The following is a 27,720-nucleotide window of genomic DNA, read 5'->3' as shown; positions in this document are numbered from 1 at the left end:
TGTAACATTTTTAGTTAAATAAATAAATATCATGGATATTGGTCATAAATGGTTTCATTTTTCCATCATAGGAGAATTGCAGAATAAGGAGAAGGAGGAGCAGCAACTGGAGCAGCAGGAAGACAAAGAGGAAGAAGAGGAAGAGGAGAAGGAGATGGCAGTAAAAAAGGTGGAGAAGCAGGATTGAGGAGAGCCCAGCATAAGCATCACTACAAATATCCATTCATGAGTTGCATCCTCAAGCAAAAATTGTATTGCCTCACCTATGATAAAGCAGTGCTCCTTTGTTGATGTTTCCTTTTTAACAAAAGGTCATGACATTTTCAAAGAGAATAGTATTTGGTATGGAGGATAAGATATCTGTTTTCTTTAATTATAAAATATGAAGTCATGTTCTGGTTGATCAGTCTTCTAAATTGGCCTACTCTTCCTGGAGGGTGAGACCATAACTAACACGAGAAGGTCACTCCTGTGTTTCTAGTCCACTATCCTTGTTTGACCTATCATACCTAATCCCCACACTTCCTACCTTGGGGAAGCAGAAAATGATGAGTGGAATAATGCCTACATGTTGGTATTCCAACATAAAATGTAGATGAGTTAAGTTTAATTGTAATTTTAAAGCGTGCATATTAAGATGTATCAATATTTCTTAGCATGTAGTTTGCTTATTAGTGCCTTTGGGCTACTAGTTTGCTTTATGTTCTCTAGAACATGCATACCTTAGATCTACTAGAACTGTACCTAATATTATTGGATAAATGAAGTAGTGAAGAAAACCAGAGGGAAGAAAGGAGAAGAGAGAGAGAAGAAAGAAAGAAGAAAAGAAGGAAATCATTTGACTTTTCCCAAGTAATCGAAGCAGAATTTATTTTTTAAAATCAGATATAGTTCAGTAGTTACTGAACCATGGGCCAGGCACAATGGCTCATGATTGCAATCCCAGTACTACTTGTAGGCTAAGGCAGAAGGATTTTTGAGGTCAAAAGTTCAAGACCAGCATGGGCAACACAGCAAGACCAAGTCTCTACCAAAGAAAAATTTAAATTAAATTAACCTAGAGTGGTAACACATGTCTGTAGTCCTAGCTAAACATGAGGCTGAGGTCGTAGGACCACTTGAGCCTAGGAGTTCCTGGCATCTGTGAACTATGATCTCACCAATGCACTCAAGACTGTGCTATGCAGCAAGACCCCATCTCTGGAAAAATAAAATAGTTACTGAACCCTATGTAACTTTTTTCCACTCAAAATGTAAAGAGATTGTATTTGTTTTACACAAGAAGAGACTTTGTATCTATAATGCTTATAAATCTCATGGCAAAAGAACAAGAATAATATATATCTAATTTGATTTGAATTATTTATTTGCCTTAAGAAATGACTTTTATTTTCTTGTATATTACCCAGAGAGTAATCGTAATTTCCAGTAAGGCTATTCTAATACAGCATAAAAAATTTGCCTAATAAATACTTTCTTAAAAAATCTGATATGAAATTAAACCACAAGTTCTCTTTACTGGATAAAGCCTAAGGATAACTAAAGCATTCACAAGACAAATACGTGGTTGCTTACTTTTTTTATTTTTTGTTTTTATTTTTTGTAGAGATGGGGTCTCACTTTGTTGCCCAGACTGTTCTTCAACTTGTATACTCAAGCAATCCTCCTGCCTTGGACTCCCAAAGTGCTGGGATTACAGACATGAGCCACTGAGACCAGCCTTGTTTCAAACTTCACAGTACCCAAAGAATCACCTGGAGATACTGTTAAAATGCAAGCTACTTAGGGCAACCCCAAGATTCTGACTCAGCAAGCTTGCGAAGTGGGACTAAGAATTTGCATTTCCACAGGCTCCAGCTGATGCTGTCTGTGATGGCCCCATGTGGCACACTCTGAGGAACAATGCACTAGGCTGTATAATTTACCTCAACTTTATACATAAGTTTTTAATATTCAGTTCTTAGTACATTGAATTATCCAACCAGCAGTGAGTAGGGTAATTTTTACACAAATTTTCCTAGGAATGTAATTAAAACATTGTTTTCCTTCACTCTAGTGTAATCATGTCAACACATGGCTGCTATGGAGAAATATGCAGCCTTAAAAACTCCAGGAAATTAAATTGAATTTCCAAATATATATATATATATATATATATATATTCAGTCATATGTGAGATATATATCACTGAGCACTTAGAGTCATTTCACCATAAATATAAGAACTTTTTATCATATTGTAACCAAAAGATTACTGAATTTGGCAAATGTTTGCATTCACTTTGTAACTTAAAATATTCCAGATTCAATGGAAGATTGTAAAAGTATGAGATAAATAATGATTCAAAGAAAAACTCTTGAAGCATATGATGACTATAATATTATTATGCCAGTTACTATCATTTATCAGAGAACATGTAAAATCTTGATGACATGGTAAGTATTCTTTTTGACATAGAGTTGTTCCACGTTGGACACATACTTGTGCAAACATCTTTATCACAGCAATCATTTCTATGCCTGGTTTCCTCCAGCATGCTTTTCCGTCGTCTGACTCACTCATGGCTAGAGTAACACTGGGATTAACATGCAATGGGTCCAGTTGTTTCCTGATTACTTTGTCTTCACAATCATCTATTGCAAAATCACTTTATTAGGGTTATTTTTATCATTTGTAGAGACAGATTTTGGGCACTACTTTTGGTTTCCATAATATGGTCTCGTATTTGCCATTATTTAACAACAACAACAACAAAAAAAAAAAAAAAAATAGGGGATTTCAGAGTGTTTAAATACATTGGCCCTCTAGGGAAGCACATCATTTCTTGAAGCTTCACTTCAACTTCACTACTTCTGTAGTCTCATCTTGGGTAAAAGGTAATATGTTCATGTGTAATCGAATATGATATCTTAAGAGTGTTGCTTCCTAAAATCTTTTGAAAACTAATTATAAAAATGCATATTTGTGTAATGATAATTTCTCATAAACAATTGAGAGAAATGATGACCCTCTTAGGATCTGAAGGTAAGTTGAGAATCTCAATTCCTATACATTGAAATCAGCAATCATCATGCAAAGTAAATAATATGGAATATGGAGACATATTCCAGCTTCTCTCCTGATGGAACTTTCTAAAAAGCTCTTTATTTCCTTGTCTACATACTGGCATCTACTCTCCTACTTACTACTTTTACCCTTAACTTAAATTCGAAGTTCATATTTTAATAAAATAGCATATGTTCTCTTTTTTATAAATGTATATATTGTTTCACAAGTTTAACTTTTAAAAATTTACTTTATTCCCATAAGTAAACATATCTCACTACCTTTGCATTGACCTTCCCATCATTTTAAACAGTTATGTTATTCTGCATAATAAAAAATATTATATAACAGTTATGCTTTTCTACCTTACTGTTTTGTATTACTGAAGTTATTTTCATTCAGTTGTGATATGGCAGAAAAGAAAGATTTTACTATTTCATATTTTTATTATTTTGTCATTGGGGAAATATTTTTTAAACCATTGCATATATATTTATACATCTATGTCTATATATCCATCTTTCAATTTATCAAGGTTAGTAACAGAAAACTACTCTTCTATAAGTATTTTTTGATTCCATACTTTCAATACAGTTTATAGGTATTAAAAACACTAAAGTTTTTGTGCTTTTTGTATCATAAAATGACTGATGGGTAGGTTTATCTATCAGGTGATAGAAAAACCCCAAGGTACATATTATTTTTACGGTTGCTCTTAATACCAGAGATTTCCTTTTTTTTTTTTTTTTTTTTTTTTTTTTTAATTTGAGACAGAGTTTCACTCTTGTTGCCCAGGCTGTAGTGCAATGGTGCAATCTCAGCTTACCTTAACCTCCACCTCCCGGGCTCAAGAAATTCTCCTGCCTCAGCTTCCTGAGTAGCTGGGATTACAAAGGTGCTCACCACCATGCCCAGCTAAATTATTACTATTATTATTTTTAGTAGAGGTGGAGTTTCTCTATGTTGGTCAGACTGGTCTTGAACTTCTGACCACAGGTGATCTGTCTGCCTTGGCCTTCCAAAGTACTGGGATTACAGGCATGAGCCACCATGCCCGGCCAGAAATTTCAATTTAAATAATTGAAGCAAATCAGTGAATAAGTAAAAAAGCAAATGCCATAAATAATGAGTTCTGCTTTATATTTTGGAGATTTGGGGTTATTAATAACAGCAATTTTTTTATAATTAGGTAAAACATATTCTTGTAATGTTTTATCACAACTTATTGGTAAAAGAGATTAGAATAATGAAGATCATTACCTTTATATGGATTACTCTATAGTTTTCAATAAACAGGTAAAAATGTCATTTATTTGTAAGTCTTGTGGCAATTATGTGTTTCACTGAAAATATCTCTATTTAGATGTTTATAATTTACAAATAAATAATCTGTTTAACTTGTTTTTGTTTAATAACCAAGGAACTGGGTTACACATGTTTATGATAACATGTCACAGTCCCAGATTAGGTTAATTTTGTTGAATGAGATTATTTAAAATATTAAATCTTCTTCACCAATTCCACTTCTCAAAGGAGGTATGAATATTTTCTCTGTGACTTCTTATCAGTTTGATCTTTCTCTACCCAATATCATTAATGTTCTAAACTGAAGGTTACACCATTTTTGCAACTCTCAAGACAGAAATCTGGCTCATTTTCAGTGACATTATTATAAAGCGATTGCCCATTTCTTGTCATTCTAATATCCAAACATCTCTTTACACTGTACCTTAAATATCATCCCTAATGCCATTATTTAAGGTGCCCCATAATGTTACAAAACCTAAGTAATCAAGTAATCATGTTATCTACAGTTTTATCCTCCCTATATTTTGAACTGCTTGCACTTTCAATATGGTATCCTCTCTCTTTTTCATTTTCTTGTAGTTGCCCAGCACCTCTTTACTCATCCCACAGTATCCAACTCAAGCTTTACTTTCTTCTTTACCTTCACTCCCCTATTCATTTGGTCTGTATAAGGTGTTGGTTTTTGTGTTTCTCTAATGCCTTAGCATTTCCATATCGGAGCTCTCACTTTTACTTATCAATGTTTCCAACAAGTCTCCAAATTTCATTATGTCAGACAATGGGTTTTAATTGTCTTTCTATCTGGCAGTGCTTTGGAGCATAGCATAATCAATAAAATTTTGATGGGCAAATACAAGAAAAAATGTGACACTGAATTTCCACGTATGTTTTCAGAGAACCCAGCCAACTATGAAGTTCTTTGTGTTTGCCTTCATCTTGGCTGTCATGGTTTCCATGATTGTAAGTATATCAGGACATTTGAAGAATATGTTCTCAGTATCTATCCCAAGAGTCTCTCTATTCTTTGTGTTCTGGCATATGTTGGTGTTTACTTGAATACAGTTTTATATGTTTGAATGTTTCCATATGAACTTTACTTTATATTAACCTACATACGTTCTTTAAGCATTTAGAATGAATATTCATTATTCACCTACAGACACTAAAGTATATTTAGTTTAATGTGAAATAAAATAAAGTTTTACTGAACTTCTTAAATATGTGGAACTGAGAGCTTGTAAAAGTATCTTTAAACACGTAATACTCTAGACCATCTGAAGCTAGAAATCTCAGGAATGAAGTAGGTGCACTTGAGTGGAATTCAAGTATTAAAAGATGTCAAAGAAATTTTCAAGTCATTTCTTGCAAAACCTAACTTGAAATTAGTTCACAGTTATTTAGCACGTACTTTCCAAAATAAAGCTGCTTATTTTTAACTTTAAAACAAAACTTCAGATCTATTACATGCTATGAGTTCCCAGCCTGTATTGTCATTTATTACTCTGTATCACTAGGTAAAGTACTTGACTTCTCTGGAGCTCTTTCTTCTACTTTACTTCCTTCTCTTTCTCCAGTTCCTTTTCTTTCTATGACATTAGTAGGAAACTGGCCATGAAAAAATAAAAATACTCCAACTTATCTGGTAAATTCTAATAGATATTTCAAAAACTAATTTGATTATAAAATCATAGTATACCACATTATTTGTTATAAAAAGATAGGTGTCTGAAAAATAAAAAATAAAAATGTAAGGAAAACAGAGAAAAAGATAATGCTTGTCTCTGTCAGTAAATAAAAGTTATATGTAAGGTAGCCTTCGAGCTACTGAGAACAAATGAAAAACTACAGTTTCACTTTTCATTCACCAATGATAACTATTTACTCCCTTTCACACACAAAAAAAGTATAAATCAAAATAAATTTATATTTGAATATAGCACACTAATTACAGAAAAGCATACTCTTGACACATTTTAAAGATGTCATAAAGCAAAAATAACTAATTTAGTGTCTATCAATGATTTGCTTACATCCTGTTTACTCACAACTGTAGCTGCTGAGTTCATTTTTGTACTCAATCTGGAATTATAACATTAAGATAATAACTATTGTCTCATTTTCTGTTTTCTAAGGGAGCTGATTCATCTGAAGAGGTGAGTCATTTTCATTCACTGGAAAACTTGTTTTCAGTTTTGTCCTCCCTACATTTGTATTGAATTATTAAGCTTTTCTTCATTTTTCACAGAAATTTTTTCGTAGATTGAGAAGAGTCAGTGTAAGTATTCTCTGATAATGCTGTATAGTCCAAATAAATTTTATTCTCTGATTACTTATTCTTCTAGAAGGGTCAATATTTATTTCTCAAATATGCATAGTAGTTGCAAAAGTGTACTTGTTTTCATCTATTTATGATACACAAGTAACAGTCACAAATGTATTGTGTCCTAACAACATTTCAGTTGAAACTCATAATGTCAACCTGAAGAAACCAGTTACTCTCTGAGCCCTCAAGTATCATCTCCTGAGTAATCACACTGACCTAAAAAATACTTAAAATTCCAATTCTATTAATTATAATACATGCCTCATAGAGCATAAAGGCTGATAATTACACATAAAATATGGTAAGTTTGCATCTTCTGATTTTTTTTGAGGGCAATAAACTCATTAAATTAAACAGGCCATGATAAATGAGATAGCAAATTTCATTTCTTTAACATTTTTTCTTAATGTATGTATGTATCTTGATGTCCCAGTATGTTGGCATATAATGTCAACCTGATAGGGTTGCAAAAGATCTCCTAGCTAATATAGTAAATACATGGATTAAAGTAACACCAAATAAAAAGGTGCTCTAAAAGGGATGATGGTTATTTGTGTCAACAGAAGGAAGAAGTATTAAAGAATGTAGGAATCATAAGAGACAGTAAACTCATTAAAAGAGTGACCACATAAATTGTCACCACATAAGCTGAATTTAGTAAATGTCTCCTTCCCATAATACTCAAAGGTGGGCAAACTGGTTGCTGGGAGGTAATATTTTGAAGAAAATTTAAAACCTCTTTGGAGTGGTAGCCTATAATCAGTGTTCTTGCATGTAAAATAAAACCACAAAACTGTGAACATACAGTACAAAGGTAAATACTCAATCATTTTGACCTGCTTTCAGAATGTGTTTATAATCAAAAAGAAAAATCTAATTAAAAGTTTGGAAAAAATCTTATAAGTAATATGTAAGTTCCTAAAACTTTAACAATCCGAGCTTCTAATAAAAACATTTGCACTGTCAATATCTCAATTTTCTGCAATTTTCTTTCTTCTTGTGTGTATACAGGAAGGGGGATATGGTAGATATGGCCCTTATCAGGCATTTCTACAACCACCAGTATACCCACAACCATACCAACCACAATACTAACAATATCCCTTTTAATATCATCAGTAACTGCAGGACGTGATTATTGAGGTAAGATGGGTTTAGTGACATTTTTACTTTCTGTATCAGTGCTGACAGTTAAAAGAAGAAAAACAAAAACAAACCATGAAATCAACAGCAGTTCCAGTATAAGAAAGCAGCCTGATATCGCTCCTTGAAGTGTATTAATTTATATAAATGCTTCTCAGATAAAGTCTCTGTCCTGCTATGGTTGGAAGGCTGGGTTATAAGATGGGGAACACCAGAGTTTGTATCCTGGCCCTGACAACTACTAGTTTTTTTTTCATGACTTTGAGCTACTCCTAATGCTCCCAAACCTCAGTTTTCTCATCAAAAAATTGTGTATTGTAACACTGAAATATACTTTTTAGAATTGGTGACACTTTTGAAAGACATATCACATATAATCTCTTGATCAGAAAGGTTTATAGTTATAACTGCAGGGCTTCCCTGCCACTAAATCTGTACCTAGATGTTGCTTAAAGTTTTCACTCCCAAAATGCAGTCTTTGGAGAAGCTTCCATCTGGGAACTCGTGAGAAATTTGCATTTTATACCCTAAGTAACTCTACTAAGCAATTACTAGAGAAATTATTAACATAATGCTAACAAGAAAATATGGAAATGTTATCAATTTCTTTTTAGAAAGTCTGTTTCACCTGTGTCTACACAGCATTAAATGTTCTAAATTCTATGAAAGACTAAATATTTCACTACAAAATAGAGCAAACTGTTGGAGATAAGGGAGGATTGTTCTACAATTCAAAGTTAACACAGTCCAAAGGATTTCAATCATTTTTCAGTGCATTTGGGAGATTATATTCCCATTCAATTCTCTATTGCCATTAATGATATGAGGAAGAGCCTGAACTTGATCCCTTGGGTTTTAGGTAATAACTGATGACATTTAATAAAGGAAAGATGTATTAAAATATTATTTAGGGGAAATGTATATAAATGAAATGTGTAGACTATATTTAACTAGAAGAATAAAATAGTATGATGATAGAAAAACAATTTAAATTTGAATTTAAATTATATATGCTGAATGATAATTTTTATTTATTCAGGTACCAATTTAATAACTGTTTAATTATCTACTCTGTGTCAAATATCATTTTGGGCCCTGCATTTTATAAAGTAAAATTTTATATAGTACCTACTCTGTACCAGGCCAGAATATAAATGTATTTACAGGGGTAAAAATTTTACAGATAATGTTTCTTTCTCTGTGCAGGTTTGATTGGCAAATACAACTTCTACATACATATTCTCATCCTTCATACTATATCACACTACCACCACTTTTTGAAGAATCATCAAAGAACAATGCAAATGAAAAACAGACTATAATTTACTGTGTACTCTTTGTTTCAGGATACTTGCCTTTTTAATTATCATTTGGTGATGTAATTGCAATTTAAACTGTTAAGCTGTTTCCAGTACTGTTTCTGAATAATAGAAATCACTTCTTCTCTAAAAGCAATAAATTTCAAGCACATTCTTATGTGTATGCTCCTTATTTTTCCTTTTCCTATTTATGGGAATAATGATTTCTTTCATCATCTTCTTTCCCGGTTTGACTAGCACAGACTGAAACACATAATGTCAGAGGTCCTTATTTGTAATTGAGTCTGTCATACTTTATATGTTACAAACATGGTACTCAAATTCACCTATTATTAGAGCTATTTATGCCAAGATTTGATTTGCCTATGGTTTCCTTTGAGACACCACAGTTGCTAAGCCTCCAAAGCACTCACATTTTTTATCTCAGCCCCTGTAGGTCAGAAGATAACCACCATGTCACTCTACAGCAGTGTGTAGGCATTCTGCATATAAACCATCTAATGCCCTCCTTTAGATTTTCAGCAATGACTTTTATTCAAGAAATATTTATTGAATGACCCCAGCTGTCAGGCTGTCTTCTCGATGCTGCAGACAAAGAGAGACAGAAGTCCTGCCTTTAGAGAGTTTACATTGTAACTGGGAGATGCGATACGAAGTAAATAAATAGTACGTATCTTAGGCAATGATAAGTGTGCTAAAGAAGTATAAACATGTCTAGGGCATAGAAACAAATTTAAACAGGATAGTCAACAAAAGACTCTCTGATATAGTGACATTTTATGAAAGTTATGAACTAAGCATGAGAGCGAATATGGAGAAATAAATTTTCTAGCAGAAAAAGAGCAAATGCAAATTTATTGTGATAGAAACATGTTTGCTTCATTAGGGACAAATTCAAGGAGACCAATATAGACAGAGAAGGCAAGTGGATCAAAATAAATTACTTCACAGTGTAAGGGATACGCAGGTAATTAAAGCTTTGTAGTCCATGTTAAGTCTTTGATTTGAGATGGATGACATTGGAGAAAGATGCAATCTTACTTATATTTTGGAACGGAATCAAGGGTTGAATCATAGATATCCACACTTGGGCCTTACAGAAATCTGTGAGTCCTTCTTATTTTTATGTCCTTTTATTCTATGTATTCCTTTTACAATTTATTTTATTTTCCTCTAAGCCAGTACTTCATATTTTTCATTCACTATATACTTGCAATAATTCAAACAACTCCAGTGAGCTCTGGGTTTGGGTAACCCTACTTGCTAATATCTCAATCCTATAAATCCCTAAATTTTATATGTTTCTTTATCAAAACCTAGATATATAGACAAAATGTGTTTTTTTGTTTTCTAAATTTGGAGTACTACATTGCTCACCAAGTTTTTTCCATGTATTTGATGCAATACCTCTCTCATCAACCTAAAATAAATTGCCCCAATATTCATTTTCTGAAGGATCCAACTCATCTCACTCTGTAGTCAATTTCAAAATAATAATAATAATAATAATAATAATAATAACAACAACAACAATAGTCTATGTATTTGATGGGAAAAATGAATTCATTAGGCATAAGTGTCTTAAACTTCTTAATCTCACTTTTAATAAATTAATCTATATCTGACCAGATTTCTAATTCTCAAAGTCTTAAAGGTGAAGATGACCCTCATGTTTTCCAAAGATATTTTTTCATTATTCTTTGTTTTGCATTTTCTCCTTTATTTTCAGAGAAAGTTTTGAAACTAAGATGTTCTTTCAAATGAATACTATGATGCTAAAAATAATAATAAAACTACCTAATCTTTACCTTTAAATAATTTATATTTTTAATTTTTCATATATATGAAATACATATTTCATATAATATATAAATCATATTTCATATTATATATTAATATATATAATATATATCTTTATTTAATTCACTTTCAACTATTATTATAACATGGTCCAGGTAACTAAATTGTCGTTTAAAGAAATTACAGAATCCCCTATTTCTCTACAACTTTTGTTCATTGTGATTAACATTTTCCCTTTGAAATTTCATCCCTTTTGCTTCTATTATGTATGTATATTGCTTGAAAATACTATACTATTCTTTTCTTTCTCAGAGATTTTCATGGGCTTTCTATTTTCTCCCACATACTACATTGGTGTTATCTATGGGATCTTTTCTCAACCTTCTTTTTTTTTCTGGCTGTACACGTCTTTCTTGTATGATTTCTTTTCATAAGTCATTTTCATAATTGATTAAAATCAATGAGCTGATAACTCCAAAGTCTGCAGTTCATGTGTGGGAAGAAGAGTTCCTTCTTCTCTCAATTTAGACTTATATAATAAACACTCCTCTAGATTGATGTGCAGTTGCCTTTAACCTTGTATGTTTTATAAATTAAACTGTAACCTCCTTAGGAGCAGAAAAGAGCATTTACTGTGTATCACCAGTGTCTAGAATGTTTCATCTTATATAGAATACAGTCCAGTGTTGTTTCACATTTGTCATTTGAGGTATTTTTCCTCTTAATATGGAAACTGGAATATAATATATTTTTATGTAAATAAAAATCACAGATTTTTTCATAAACTGTTGCATACTTTCATCATAGTAGAAATAGAAAAGAAGAAGAATAAGAGGAAAGCCCAGCATAAATATGACTGCAAATACCTATTCATAGGTTGCATCCTTAAGACATCAATTTAATGACATGCGTGTGATAAAGCCTTCACTATTTTTTCACGTTTCCCTTATAAATGAAAGGCATTGCATTTTCAAAGAGCATAGTGTTTCTTTATAAAGAATTAGATAACTGTTTTATTTAATTATAAAATGTGAAGATGAGACATGTCTGATCCATCAGTCTTCCAAAATGGCCTACTGTTCCTGGAGGGAAGGTCACTCCTGCGTATCTAGTCCACTATGTTTGTTCAAACTGTCATACACAATTCTCACACTCCCTAACCTGGGTAAACAGGAAACGATCTGTGAAATAATGCCTATATTTTGGTGTTCCAACACAAAATATAGATGACTTAAGTTTACTTGTAGTTGTAAAATGTTATCTTAAAATATATCAACATTTTTACCCGGTAGCTTATTGTTCGTCAATATCTTTGGACTATTACTTTGCTTTGTGTTCACTAGAACATGAATATGATAGAAGTAATACAACAGTGCCTTACATTGTTGTTTAAATGGTTAGTGAAGAAATAAATAGTGAAAGAAAAGTAGAGGAGAAAGACAGGAAAGAAAGAAGAAAGGAGGGAAATCATTTGACAGTTCAAACATATCCAAAACAGTGTTTACTCTTCAAAGTCAGACATACTTCAAGTTACTGAACTATATATCTCTTTTCCATTAAGAAGTGACGAGAGATTGTATTATTTTGAGCACGAGAAGAAACCTTGTATCTCCAGTGCTTAGAATAAATCTATTTTGAATTGAATCATTTATTCACCTTAAGAAATAATCTATCTTTTTGTATTTACCTAGAGAATAACGATTATTTCCAATAGGACTGTTCAATTATAACATAGAAGCTTTACCTTATAAATATTTTCCTAATAAATCTGACACATTAAGCCATAAGTTCTATTTGTGGGATGAAGTCTAAGGACAAATAATGCATTTGTGAGTTGACTATGGGTTTTTCCAAACTTTACAGTACAGAAAGTACCACCTAGAGATACTGTTAAAATGAAAGTTTCTGGTGTACCCCCAAGATTCTGATTCAGCAAGTTTGGAAAGCGAGACTAAGAATTTTCATTATAATAGGCTCCTGCTGATGGTGATTCTCATGGTCCATGTGGCACACACAGAAACAATGGATTAGGCTTTATAATTTATCTTCAATTTACAAATGAGTTTTTAATATTGAGTTCTAAGTGTCTGAATTATCCAACCAGTCACAAGTTGGTTAGTTTTTGAACAAATTTATCTAGGAACTTAGTGAAAGTTCTTTTTTTTTTTTTTCCTCATTTCTGTCTAACGCAATCATGGCAACACATGGCTTCCATGGAAAAATACGAGACTTGAAGAACTCCAGGGAAGTACATTGAATTTCCAAATATAAGTATCCAGTTATTATGTATGATATATATTATTATACTAAACACCAAGAACTATTTGGCTGTAACTATAAGAATTATTTTATTATATAGTAGTAATCAAGAGATTACAGAATTTTGGCAAATGTTTACATCTACTTTATGAATTAAAATATTTTAAAGTCCAGGGAAGAAATTAAAAGCACAGTATTAATCATAATTTTTAGAAAAATTTATAAAAATATATAATGGCTCCAATTATATTATGTCAGTTATCACTATTTCCTAGGAAATAGATTAAATTTTGGAAGGATTTTAGTATCATTTTTGTCAGAGTTGTTTCATCTTGGACATAGAGTTGTTGAAATAAAATAGAATGTTGTCCACACAAACATATTATAGATGTAATCATTGGCCGGGCGCGGTGGCTCAAGCCTGTAATCCCAGCACTTTGGAAGGCCGAGACGGGCGGATCACGAGGTCAGGAGATGGAGAGCATCCTGGCTAACACGGTGAAACCCCGTCTCTACTAAAAACTACAAAAAACTAGCCGGGCGAGGTGGCAGCGCCTGTAGTCCCAGCTACTCGGGAGGCTGAGGCAGGAGAATGGCGTGAACCCGGGAGGCGGAGCTTGCAGTGAGCTGAGATCTGGCCACAGCAGTCCAGCCTGGGTGACAGAGCGAGACTCTGTCTCAAAAAAAAAAAAAAAAAAAAAAAAAAAAAAAAAAAAAAAAAAGATGTAATCATTTCTCTGCTTGGTTACTGTAGCATAATTTTTTCCCTCATCTTATTCTCACATGTCTAAACTAATTAACATGTTTCCTGATTACTTTGTCATCACAATCTTTATCGTAAAATAATCCAGTCGAGTTCATTCTCAGTATTTTGTAGGAATTTCTTTTGGTCATTTGTTGCTTAGCAATCACAGGACATGTTTATAGAGGTAAGATGAGTCGAGTTTTTTTTTTTTTTTTTTTTTTTTTTTTACTTTTCAAACTTATCAGTGCTGACAGTTAGAAAGAAGAAACACATAAGCAAGTCATAAAACAGTTCTAGCTTTAGAAATGTAGCCTGGGATAGCTCCTTGAAATGTATTCATTTATATAAATGATTCTGAGGGAAATCTTCTGTCCTGTTATGATTAAAAGGGTGAGCTCTGGGGAGGGGAATCCCTGTGTTTGTATCCTGCTCCTGACAACTACTATTTTCATGATCTTGAAGTATTACTAATCCTTTCCAAACTTCAATTTCCTCATCAACACAGTGGGTATTATGATAATACTTGTACTCTTTGCAGAACTAGTAAGGCTATTGAAGGAAATATTACATAAAAGTCCTTGATCAGAAAGGTGCATAACTGTGACAGCAGGCTTCGCTTCCGCTAAAGCTATATCTGGATGTTGTTTAAAACTTTGCCTCCTAAAATTTAATCTTCGGACAAGCTACACAAGCATTATCTGGGATCTTGTGAGAAATGTAGACTCTAAACCACATCTAAACCAAACGAATCAGAATCTGCATTTTAATAATATTCCTATGTGATGTATAACACAATAACTTTGAGAATTTTTGTCTTAAGTAATTCTAATAAATAGTTAGGACAAAAATCGCTAGTATCGTATCAAAAATGAGAGAGGAAAATGTTATCAATTTCATTTTTAGAAAGTCAATTCAATTTTCCCTATTTATATGCAACACAAACTGTTTCAAATTTCTAGGAAAAAAATAGTATTTCTAGGAAAAAAAATTGTTTTTCACTACAAATCAAAGTAAACTTTTAAAAACATGAACACTGTCCTGTGACTTACTGTTGAAATCATCCATAGGATTTCAATTATTTTTCAGTGCAGTTGTAGATTTTATTCCAGTCGAAATCTCTGTTGCCAATAATGATATGAGAAAGAGTCTGAACTTGATATTCTAGGCATTAGGTAAGAGCTGATGATATTTGATCAAGAAAGGATATATTTAAAATATTATTTTGGAACAATAAATGTGAATGAAATATGTAGGCTATATTTAAGGAGGGGACTGAAATAGGTTATAGAAAGACTTAAACGTGTAAAAGGAGTCTTTGTAAAGGATATTAACAAGTTTAATGATGGATTGAATGAGAGACCAAATCAGCAAAAGAGAAAAAACAAATGAGTGCAACGTGTCAGGATTGGATGAGCAAATAAAAGTGCAAAGCACTTTTATGCCTTTCAAAAAAGAGATAATGATTGGCAGTTATTTATGTATTTGTTTCTTTTTTTCCCAAGGAATTTTGCCATGTATATGGTTTGTTTGGTTTAGGTGGAAGATGTTGAAGAAATTAATTTGGCTATGCTAACTTAGAGCAAGAATTGAAAATGCATTTAAACTAAAAATCGAAGCAAGTTAAATGTTAGAACTGAACTACTGAACTCCTCAAGAACTTTTTGTCTATTTTTGGAGATAGGTGGATAAAATACAGGCAATCTTCAGACAGTTAGAATATCATGTAACTAAAACGTCAAGTGATTGGACAAGTATTTAGGCATATTATAACAGCAGGAATATGGCAGTTAAGATAAGAGAGCATGCAGAGAGATAATAAGGAAGACCACTGGAAATCTAGCAAAATAATTTAGGATGAGAGATCGGAGCTAGAATTAAGAAAGAAATGGTAGAGATATCAGCAATTTATTCAAAATTATGATGATATATTTTAGAACAATTTTGGCAAAGTGTTTTTATATGCGTAACTTTGACCAAGGCACAAGTTTTAGGCAAGGATCTTTTATCACCTCAAATACAAACATACATTGAGAGATTTTACTCAGTGAAAAGATCATTAAAATAGGAAGAAAGATCTGATCTCAAAAATGTGCAAGCGTGTCAACATCAAACATAACAAGAAGTTTCTCAAGTGGTAAGAATTTTGCTTACCACTGAGACAGAGGTGGTAAGCAAAGATTAGCAGAGCCTTTAGGGGGAATTTGGGCAAGCCAGGGAAAACAACCAGTAGAATCTGATAAGAAAAGTATTCCACTGTGGTCTGCTGATTCTCAGGATAAGCTAATTAAGGGGCACATTCCAAGGTTTAGTGCTTGCTCAGGCTTGAAGAGCAGCAGAATTTCGAGGTCTGTAGGATGGAGAGAAGCCAGAATAATATTTGGTCAAGACAAAGCAAAGAGTAAGAAATGGGTAATTGTGAATACTTAATCACTCAGGAATATGTCTGGAAAACATAAGAGAATTAGGAATGATTAATCAGTAGTTCAAATTTAATAAAAATAATTTTTATTACATTTTTTCCTTTACCTACAAGGGTGGAAGTAAGTCTTATTTGCTCTGTACTCATATGATTCTTCCTATTCAAAAAATCCCTTTACCTATCTAACAACACGTTAAGCCACATACAATATTTCCAGTGTTTAAAAAGCATGCTTTATAGAATAATTTGAAAGAGTAGCGAATTATTTGCATTGTCTTTTTTATTATATTTATCTTAAAAGTAACTTGACAAAAATTGTCAAAAATCAATTCCAATCTTCAATCTACAAAGAGTTGCATGTAGCACAGAGAGTCCTTGTTGGGACTAAAATCATTTTTAAGGGAGGAGAAGGAGAGTGCTAGGGTTCAGATTTTGAAACCAGAGTCAGAGAGTGAGAGGAAGTCACTGAATGTTGTGAGATGGGTATAGTGTGTGCTTGCTCCTGAATTGCCTTTGACAGTCCACCGTATACACTTAGCATGTGAAAGACTGTGGAAGTTTGACAAATTAAATTAGATGTCTTGTATCTTTGTCTCATTGTCCGTTAACTGCGCCATCCTCTTGCTCAGATTAAAAGCTTAAGGATATAATTGATAGCTTTTACAACTCTGGTAGAGAGTAGCTCACTTTTTAAAAAACTTTTTTTTTTCATTTCCATAGGTTTTGAGGGAACAGGTGGTATTTGCTTACATGAGTAAAATATTCAGTGGTGATTTGTGAGATTTTGGTGCATCCATCACCCAAGCAACAATCACTGAACCCAGTGTATACTCCTTTATCCCTCACACCCTCCCACCCTTTCCCTGAAGTCCTCAAAGTCAATTGTGTCATTTTTAATGCCTTTTCATCCTCATGGCTTAGCTTCCACTTATGAGTGAGAAAATATAATGTTTGGCTTTCTATTTCTGCATTACTTTGCTTAGAATAATATTCTCCAGTACTGTTTGGGTGAGGGAGAAAGGACAAGATGGAGGAAGGTGAACAAGAAGGCACAATCCCTATTGCTTCCGGGTTCTTCCTCACAGACCTTCCTGTGCCAGGGAAAAATTCCCGTGCCCGGGAAAAGAACCAAATCAACTTAGCATGCGCAGAGTGACGTCAAGCCAGAGACACTGAAATTCAAGAAGCCACTCCTACACACACGCCCCAAACTCCTCCCCTCCTCCTCCCCTTCTAGCCCCCAGGCTTAAAAGTCCACCCCCGGTAAGCCCCACGCGACTTCCCTGGCCCCTTCCCCGGGGACCAGTGAACCTCGCCAGAGAGTGCGTGCATATATGCAAATATAAAGGCTGCCACTTTCTCTGCTTGTTTTTGGTCTTTATTGAAATTTAGTCTTTGGTTATTAATAATAATAATAAAGAAACAAAACAAGTTCCATCCAAGTTGCTGCAAATGCCATTGATTCGTTCCTTTTTATGGCTGAGTAGTATTCCATCATATATATCCACTCGTTGATTGATGGGCATTTGGACTAGTTCCATATTTTTGCAATTGCAAATTCTGCTACTGTAAACGTGCATGTGCAAGCATCTTTTTTATCTAATGGTTTCTTTTCTTCTGGTTAGATATCTAGTAGTGGGATTGCTAGATCAAATGGTAGTTCCACGTTTAGTTCTTTAAGGAAACTCCACACCGTTTCCCTTAGTGGTTGTACTAGTTTGCATTCCCACCAGCAGTGTAAAAGGGTTCTCTGTTCACCACATCCATGCCAACATCAACTATTTTTCGATTTTTTATTATGGCCATTCTTGCAGGTGTAAGGTGGTATTGCATTGTGATTTTGATTAGCATTTCCCTGATAATTAATGATGTTCAACATTTTTCCATATGTTTGGTGGTCATTTATCTATCTTCTTTTGAGCATTGTCTATTCATGTCCTTAGCCTACTTTTTGATGACATTGTTTGTATTTTTCTTGCTAATTTGTTTGAGTTCATTGTAGATTATAGATATTAGTCCTTTGTTGGATGTATAGATTGTGAAGATACTCTCCCACTCTCTGGGTTGTCTGTTTACTCTGCTGACTGTTCCTTTTGCTGTGCAGAAACTCTTCAGTTTAATTAAGTCCCACCTATTAACTTGCTTTTGTTGCATTTGCTTTGGAGTTCCTAGTCATGAACTCTTTGCCTAAGTCAATGTCTAGAAGGGTTTTTCTGATGCTATATTCTAGAATTCAGATCTTAGATTTTAAGTTCTTGATCCATCTTCAGTTGACTTTTGTATAAGGTGAGAGATGAGGATCCAGTTTCATTCTCCTATATGTGGCTTGTCAATTATCCTAGCACTATTTGCTGAATAAGTTGTCCTTTTTCCACTTTACGTTTTTGTTTGCTCTGTCAAAATTCAGTTAGATATTAAGTGTTTGACTTTATTTCTGGATTCTCTATTCTGTTCCATTGGTCTAACTGCCATACCACGGTCATGTTGTTTTGGTAACTACGGCCTTACAGAATAGTTTAAAGTCAGGTAATGTGGTGACATGATGCCTCCAAATTTTTGTTTGTTTGTTTTTTTGTTTTTGCTTAGTATTGCTTTGGTTATGCAGACTCTTTTTTGGTTCCAAATGAATTTTAGAATTGTTTGTTCTAGGTCTGTGAAGTATGATGGTGGTATTTTGAGGAGAATTGCATTGAATTTGTAGATTGCTTTTGGCAGTATGGTCATTTCCATAATATTGATTCTACCCATCTGTGAGTACGGGATGTGTTTCCATTTGTTTGTGTCATCTATGATTTCTTTCACCAGGGTTTTGTAGTTTTTCATTGTAGAGATCTTTCACCTCCTTGGTTAGGTGTATTCCTAAGTGTTTTATTTTTCTTGCAGCTATTGTTAAAGCGGTTGAGTTCTTGATGTGATTTTCAGCTTGGTCACTGTTGGTGTATAGCAGAGCTACTGATTTGTGTACGTTAATTTTTTATCAGGTAACTTTGCTGAATTCATTTATCAGTTCTAGGAGCCTTTTGGAGGAGTCTTGGGGTTTTCTAGGTATACAATTATACTATTTGCAAACAGCGACAGTTTGACTTCCTCTTTAATGATTTGGATGTCATTTCTTTCTTTTGTCTGACTGCCCTGGCTAGGACTTCCAGTACTACGTTGAATAGAAGTGGTGAGAGTAGGAGTCCTTGTCTTGTTCCACTTCTCAAAGGAAATGCTTTCAAGATATCCCTATTCAGTATTATGTTGGCTGTGGGTTTGTCATAGGTGGGTTTTATTACATTGAGATATTGCCCTTGTGTGCTGATTTTGCTGAGAGTTTTAATCATAAAATGATGCTTGATTTTGTCAAAGGCTTTTGTTGTGTCTATTGAGATATCATGAGATATCATGTGATTTTTGTTTTTAATTCTGTTTATGTGGTGTATCACATTTATTGACTTCCATATTTTAAACCACCCCTGCATCCTTTGTATAAAATCCACTTGATCATAGTGGATCATCTTTCTGATATGCTATTGGATTCAGTTAGCTAGTATTTTGTTAAGGATTTTTGCATCTATGTTCTCCAGGAATATTCGTCTGTAGTTTTTTGTTGTTTTGCTATATCCTTTCCTGGTTTTGGTATTAAGATGATACTGGCTTCATAGAATGATTTAGGGAGGATTCCCTCTTTTCTATCTTATATAATTGTGTCAATGGAATTGGTACCAATCTTCTTTGATTGTCTGATAGATTCAGCTGTGAATCCATCCTGTCCTGAACTTTTTTTGTTGAAGTTTTTTATTACCATCTCATTGTTTGTTATTGGTCTGTTTTGGGTTTCTAATTCTTCCTGATTTAAGCTAGTGGGGTTGTGTATTTCCAGGAATTTATCCATCTTCTCTAGGTTTTCTAGTTTATGTGCATGAAGGTGTTCAGAGTAATCTTGAATGTTCTTTTGTATTTCTGTGGTGTCGATTGTAAAATCTCCTATTTAATTTCTAATTGAGCTTATTTGTATTTTCTGTCTTCAAAGTTAAACTTGCTAATGGTCTATCAATATTATTTATCTTTTCAAAGAACCAGATTTTTCTTTCATTTATCTTTTTTTTTCCTTGTCTTAATTTCATTTAGTTATTCTCCCATCTTGGTTATTTCTTTTCTTCTGCTGGGGTTGGATTTGGTTTGTTTTCTCGGGGGTGTGACTTTAGATTGTCTCTTTGTGCTCTTTCAAAACATTTTGATATAGGCATTTAGGGCTATGAACTTTCCTCTTAGCACCACGTTTGCTGCATCCCAGAGGTTTTGATAGGTTGTGTCTTTATGATCATTCGGTTCAAAACATTTTACATTTTCATCTTGAATTCATTGTTTACCCAGTGATCACTCAGGAGCAAGTTATTTACTTTCAGTGTATTTGTGTGGTCTTAAAGTTTCCTTTTGGAGTTGATTTCCAATTTTATTTTGCTTTGGTCAGAGAGAGTACTTGATATTATTTCAATTTTCTTAAATTTATTGAGACTTATTTTGTGGCTGATCATATGGTCTATCTTCGAGAATGTTCCATGCACTGATGGATAGAATGTATATTCTGCAGTTGTTGGATAGAATGTTCTGTAAATATCTGTTAAGTCCATTTGTTCTAGGGTATAGTTTAAAGCCATTGTTTCTTTGTTGACTTTCTGTCTTGATGACAACCTGTCTAGTGCTGTGAGTGGAATATTGAAGTCCCCCACTATTATAGTACTGCTGTCTATGCCATTTCTTAGATCTAATAGTAATTGTTTTATAAATTTGGGAGCTCCAGTTTTAGGTGCATATATATTTAGGATTGTGATACTTTCCAGTGACAATGCCTTTTATCATTATAAAATGTACCACTTTGTCTTTTTTAACTGTTGTTGCTTTAAACTTTGTTTTGTCTGATATAAGAATAGCAGTTCTTGCTTGCTTTTGGTGTCCATTTGCATGGAATATCTTTTGCCACCCCTTTAGCTTAAGATTTTGTGAGTCCTTATGTGTTAGGTGAGTCTCTTGAAGGCAGCAGACACTTGGTTGGCAAACTCTTATTCATTCGGCAATGTTGGGTATTTTTGTTTTGTTTTGTTTTGTTTGAGACAGAGTCTTGCTCTGTCACCAGGCTGTAGTGCAGTGACATGATCTCAGCTCTCCTGGGTTCAAGTGATTCCCCTGCCTTAGCCCCCTGAGTAGCTGAGACTACAGGCACATGCCACCATGCCAGGCTAATTTATTGTATTTTAGTAGAGACAGAGTTTCACCATTTTGGCCAGAACAATCTTGATCTCTTGACCTCATGATCCACCCACCTCGGCCTCCCAAAGTTCTGGGATTACAGGCGTGAGCCACCGTGTTTGGCCAATTCTCTATCTTTTAAGTGGAACATTTGGACCATTTACATTCAACATTAATATTGAGATGTGAGGTACTATTCTATTCATTGTGCTATTTGTTGCCTGAAAATCTTGATTCTTTTCTGCTGTTTTTCTGTTTTTGTTTTATTTTATATATCCTGTGAGAGTCATCCTTTAAAGTGTTTCCCTTTTTATGTGTTTCCATTATTTGTTTCAAGATTTATAGCTTCTTTTAGGAGTTCTTGTAGTATTGGCTTGGTAGTGGTGAAATCTCTCAGCCTTTGTTTGTCTGAAAAAGACTGGATTTGTCCTTCATTTTTGAAGCTTAGTTTCACTGAATACAAAATTCTTGGCTGATAATTGTTTTGTTTAAGGAAGCTGAAGATAGAGCCCCAATCCCTTCTAGCATGTAGGATTTCTGCTGAGAAATCAGCTGTTCATATGATATGTTTTTCTTTGTAGGTTATCTGGTGCTTTTACTGCACAGCTTTTAATGTTCTTTCCTTCATCTTGACTTTAGATAACCTGATGACTATGTGTCTAGGCGATGATCTTTTTGCGATGAATTTCCCAGGTTCTCTTTGAGCTTCTTGCATTTGGATGTCTAGATCTCTAGCAAGACCAGGGAAGTTTTCCTTGACTATTTCCTCAAAAATGTTTTCCAAACTTTTAGATATCTCTTCTTCCTCATGAATGCCAATTATTCTTAGGTTTGGTCATTTAATATAATCCCAAGATTCCTGGAGGCTTTATTCATTTTTTTAGATTCTTTGTCTTTCTTGGATGGGGTTATTTCAAAAACCTTGTCTTTGAGCTCTGAAGTTTTTTCTTTTGCTTGTTTGATTCTATTGCTGAGACTTTACAATACATTCTACATTTCTCTAAGCATGTCCTTTATTTCCTAAAGTTGTGATTGTTTTCTATTTATGCTATTTATTTCACTGAAGATTTCTCCCGTCATATATTGTATCATTATTTTTTATTTCCTTAAGTTGGACTTCACCTTTTTCTGGTGTCTCCTTGATTAGCTTAATAATTGACCTTCTGAATTATTTTTTCTGGCAATTCAGGGCTTTTTTTCTTGGTTCGGAACCATTGCTGATGAGCTAGTGTGATTTGGGGGGGTGGGGAGTGTTAAATAATTTTGTTTTGTCATATTACTAGAATTGTTTATCTGGTTCCTTCTCATTTGGGTAGGTTATGTCAGAAGGAAGATCTGGGGCTCAAGGCTGCTGTTCCAAATCTTTTATCTCATGGGCGCTCCTTTGATGTAGTACTCTTCCCTTTTCCCTAGGGATGTGGCTTCCTGAGAGCCAAACTGTAGTGATTGTTATTTCTCTTCTGGATCTAGCAACCCAGCAGGGTTACTAGGCTCTGGGACAGAACCTGGGGATGTCTCCACAGAGTCCAAAAATGTGACCTGTCCTCAGGTCTCTCAGCTGTGGATACCAGCACAGTATATTAGCTGTTTTCTAGGTCCAGCAGGAGCAATTCACTTCCTTCAAAGTGTATATGGATTCTCTCATCTTTACTGATATATCCTGCAGTAGTTTTTGGAGCAAAAGTTCACAATGTGAGGTGTCTGTTAGAGTGGGAGCTGCAATTTGGTCCTGCCTCCTATTCACCATTTTTTTTTCATCTCCTTAACAATGTGCTGACAGGTTCTTACTTCACTCTACTTTCCTCAGTTGGCTTATTCAAGTCTTGTGGAAGAGACTGGCTAGCTGCCAAACCCATTTCTTCTTTCTCCTGGATATCTGCCATTCACTCTGTATACATAATCAATGCACATCGATATGATGGGTTCTACATCATATATATGTGTGTGTATGTATACATGCACACACATGTACATATATATAGAGAGAGATGTATGTACACTGTTTAATAAAATCTAAGCTAGCTCTTATGACTAGTTATAATGCATGAAAGTTTCATTCATAAAGGAGTTCAAGTACAGGGTGCTCCAAAATATATACATTTTTAAGATGGCAAGAGGTTGTATAGACATTCTATTAATTAGTCATTGTTAATAAATCAGGCATTGAGAGACAACTTTGCTTTGAGGTTTTCTTTTGGAAGAGGCTAGATTGAAGTATTAGCTTTTAGATGTCAGAGCAATGGCCTGGCCCTCAATATGCGCACGCACACACACACACACACACACACACACACATATATATGCTTTTAATTTTTTTAAAAAAGTTTTAATTATGACTCTTTCACTTTCTGGTGACATTATTTTGGCCCTGTCACTTACCCTGTCTGAACCCAAGTTTTATCTTGGGTAAGGACGTCCTAAAGGAGTTGTTGGAAGAATCAATGTCATAACAAATGTAAGACACCTATACAATGCCTGGCATAGAACAATTACTTTAAATGGCAGCAATAATGTTTATCACTTACTGTTCTCGAGGGCTAAGTGCTTTACCACAAGGCATTTATTTAATCATTATACAATTCTGTTGAAGCATGCATTGTTATAGCCAAAGAAATCAACATTGGATGGGATTAAGTTAGTTACCCAATGTCATACATTTAGTAAATTAGTAGAGGAAAAAATATCTATATTTAGGTCTATAAGATTTCGAAAGCCAAGCTGAGTATCATACTCCCTATATGTAGGCACACTACTCACTGCCTCCATTAGTTTCCTATTGCTGCTGTAACAAATTATCAGAAACAACAAAATTTTTTATCTCACAATTCTGGAGGTCAGATGTTCAAAATGGGTCCTGTTAGAATAAGATCAAAGTGTTAGCAGGACTGCATTCTTTTCTGGAGGCTGCCAAGGAAAGTCCAGATTTTCTCACCTTTTCTAGCTTCTAGAGGCTGCTTGTATTCTTTGGCTTATAGGCCCCTTCCTCCATGTTGAAAGCCAGCAATAGCCACTTGAGTCTTCTGACATTACATCACTCTGAACCCTCTGTCTTTCTCTTCCACGTATTAGGACTCTTGTGATTGCATTGGGTCCACCTGAATAATCTCAATGTCTAGTGATCAGCAAATTTAATTCCATCTGCAATCTTAATTTCCCTTTGCCATGTAACCTAACGTATTCCAAGATTCCTGGAATAAGAAAGTGGACATCTTTGAGGGATGGGAAGGTTTTGGTCTGCCTACAACACACCCTTAGGATGTAATCAGTTTCTGACTATTAGATGTTAGAAATACCCTGCATTCAAAGGTAATGCCTGAAAAAAACAATAAATTGATAATTCAAGTAGATATAAAATGATTGTTTTCAAGAACTGATAAAGAATTGGTACATGCCATGCACAGAAAATTTATGCATTAACGTCACTTTTGGTTTTAATATTTTATGATTCCTTAACTATAACTTTGAATGGGAACAAAAGACATTGAAAGAAAGTAAATACAAGTTGAGGTCAAAAAACCATTCAATATTCATGGTACTTTTGCCATACTTCAATTTGGTATCTAATTTTCTGAAATATAATTAAACATGAAATTGCAGTCATAAGAAAGATAGTTGCATATAAAGATCAATTATACATTTCCACAATGAATGATCATCAGAGTTGCCTCTTCTCAACTGTGTTATATAATCCTAATCATTATCATTAAAATTGAGTACCTTAACTGAAGACACGTTTGACTGAGCAGTAATTCACTTTATCGGTGACCAATTATTCCATCTATTATATACAGCATTAGAATATGAAAATGGAAGAAAGAAAATTTCAGTTTCCAAATATTATGGAATCTAAAAATGATTTTGTGAACTTTTAAGTTGGAGTCAAATCCATTACTTTCAGAAATTCTACCTAAGCTGTAAAAAAATCCAATTTCCATATAATAGCTCCTTAAAGGAGAGAGCAAAGCAGTTAAAAAATTCCAATTGAATATCCTGTTGACATTAATGATATGGGAAACAGCCTGAACTTGATCCTCTAGGCATTCGATAATAACTGGTGAAATTTAATCAAGAAAAGTATATTTAAAATATTATTTGGGAAAATAAATATGAATAAAGTATGTAGACTATATTTACGTGGGAAAAAATATAATAATTGAAAAATTTAAGAGAAATTTAAATTTAACTTGCAGATGCTTGAAGATAATTTGTATTTATTCTGATACCCATTTAACAAGTATTTAATTATCTATTCTATGTCAAATATTATTTTGAGCCCTGCATTATATTAACTTAAATGATCTATAAATAGCTATTCTATACCAAGAAGAATATAAATGTTTTTACAGGAGTTGGCTGAATTATCAAAAAGACAAAATAAAATACAAGAAAGAGTATGACTTAGTGTATTTTCTCTGTTTCAAGATACCTGCCTTCCTAATGGATGTTTGATTGGATGGTTGCAATTTCAAACTATTAAGCTGTTTGCAGTGCTGTTTCTGAGTAACAGAAATCCATTGTTTTGGTAAATGCAATATATTTTAAATATACTTTGATGTAAAATTTCTTTATTTCTGTTTTTTATGTCAAAGGTCCTTTAGAGTCAGTTATTCCTAATTTAGTCTGTAGTATTTTATATTTTCCAAGCATTTAATCCTTAAGCTCAGCTAGATTATTGGGCCTATTTATCTAACATTTGATTGGCTCCTGGTTTCCTCTGTTGCAGCAAATTTTCTCAGCCTCGAAGGTCCTCACATTTTTTATCTCAGTTTCTACAAGACAGAAGGTAACCCCCTCCCCCACGCATTGTTACTGCACAGTAATGGGAACACAGAGCACAAATAATCAAATGCCCTCCAAAAGTTTGTCAGCAATGACTTTCATTCAACAAATACTTATTGAGTGACGCTAGCTGCCAGGCGTCTTCTAGATGCTGGAGACACAACAAGGTATAAGACAGAGGAAAGCCTGCCTATGGGGAGTTTACATGGTTGTCTGGAAATATAAACCAGTAAAATATTAATAGGTAGTATCTCAGGATATAAGTATACTGAAGAAATATAAGGTGAGGCAAGGGCATAGACGATATTTTAAATGGAATAGTCAAGAACAGCCTCTTTCGTATAGTAACATTTTAGAAGAGATAGAAACTAATTATGTGCATGAACATGAGGAAAGAAATTCTCCAGCAGAAGAAATAGCAAATGCCAATCTATTGTGGTAGAAATATGTTTGTTGTATTTGGGAAAACTTCAAGGAGATTAATATGAACAGAGAGAGCAAAAAGTGAATCAAAATAAATTAGGTCACAGAAAAAGGGCATGCAGATGATTCAAGTTCTGTAGGTCAACCATAGCGTTTGAATTGGGATGGATGCCATTGGACGAGTACATGATCTGATTTATAATTTTGGAAGTGAGAAAAAGTTTGAAGCATAGTACTTTGACCTTACAGAAAACTGTAGAGCCTTAATATTCATATGTAGATTTATTCTGTCTGTTCATTCTTATTGTATTTCATTTTCTTCCAACCCAGGACTTGATCTTCATCATCCAATACATAATAATATAACTGAGACAATTCTAATGAATTCTGGGTTTTAGAATCTCCGTTCACTAAAATCTCAATCCCAGTAATTGATAAATTGTCCTACACTGCACCTTTACCAAGAAAACTCTAATGTACAAGAAAAAAAATGTTTCTTTTTTGTTTTCTAAATGTGGAGTACAAAATTGCTTAGCAACTATTTTTCTTTTATTTAGTTTTATACTCTCATTATTTCTTTCCAACAAAATGTCCAAATATATTATTAGTATTCTGTAGCATCCAATTCATCTCACCTACTAGTAAATTCCAGAAAAAAAAAAAATCTAACTATTTTGAAAAGAAAAAATTAAGCCCCTTTTTGCATTACCTCTTTAAACTTCCCACTTTCACTCTCCTATAAATTACTACACATTTAATCAAATTTCTGACTTTCTGCAACATCTCGATCTTTGAGGTGATTCTTAGGTTTTTCAAAAATATTTTCTTACCGTTATCTGTTTTGCATTTCCTCCTCTATTCTTAAAGAAGTTTTAAAATCAAGATATTCTTTCCAGTGAAGATGTTTATGGTAAAACTATAATGA

The 27,720-nt window shown here is 33.7% G+C and overlaps 2 long non-coding RNA genes across 2 annotated transcripts; both read left to right on the top strand.

The window, feature by feature from the left end:
• Window positions 1-2,816: 2,816 nt before the first annotated feature.
• Window positions 2,817-7,174, top strand: LOC111531125. The gene is made up of 3 exons (XR_002728146.1): window positions 2,817-2,876; window positions 5,248-5,313; window positions 6,486-7,174. It is a non-coding gene; the product is annotated as an uncharacterized LOC111531125 (long non-coding RNA).
• A 431-nt stretch (window positions 7,175-7,605) lies between these two features.
• Window positions 7,606-9,295, top strand: LOC111531124. Its single transcript, XR_002728145.2, has 2 exons — window positions 7,606-7,819; window positions 9,026-9,295. It is a non-coding gene; the product is annotated as an uncharacterized LOC111531124 (long non-coding RNA).
• The last annotated feature ends 18,425 nt before the right edge of the window (window positions 9,296-27,720 follow it).

This window comes from Piliocolobus tephrosceles, chromosome 3 (assembly GCF_002776525.5).
Source record: "Piliocolobus tephrosceles isolate RC106 chromosome 3, ASM277652v3, whole genome shotgun sequence".
Classification (NCBI taxonomy): Eukaryota; Metazoa; Chordata; class Mammalia; order Primates; family Cercopithecidae; genus Piliocolobus; species Piliocolobus tephrosceles.
The sequence above is the reverse complement of the archived record's forward strand: the minus strand, read 5'-3'. Positions and strand labels throughout refer to the sequence as shown.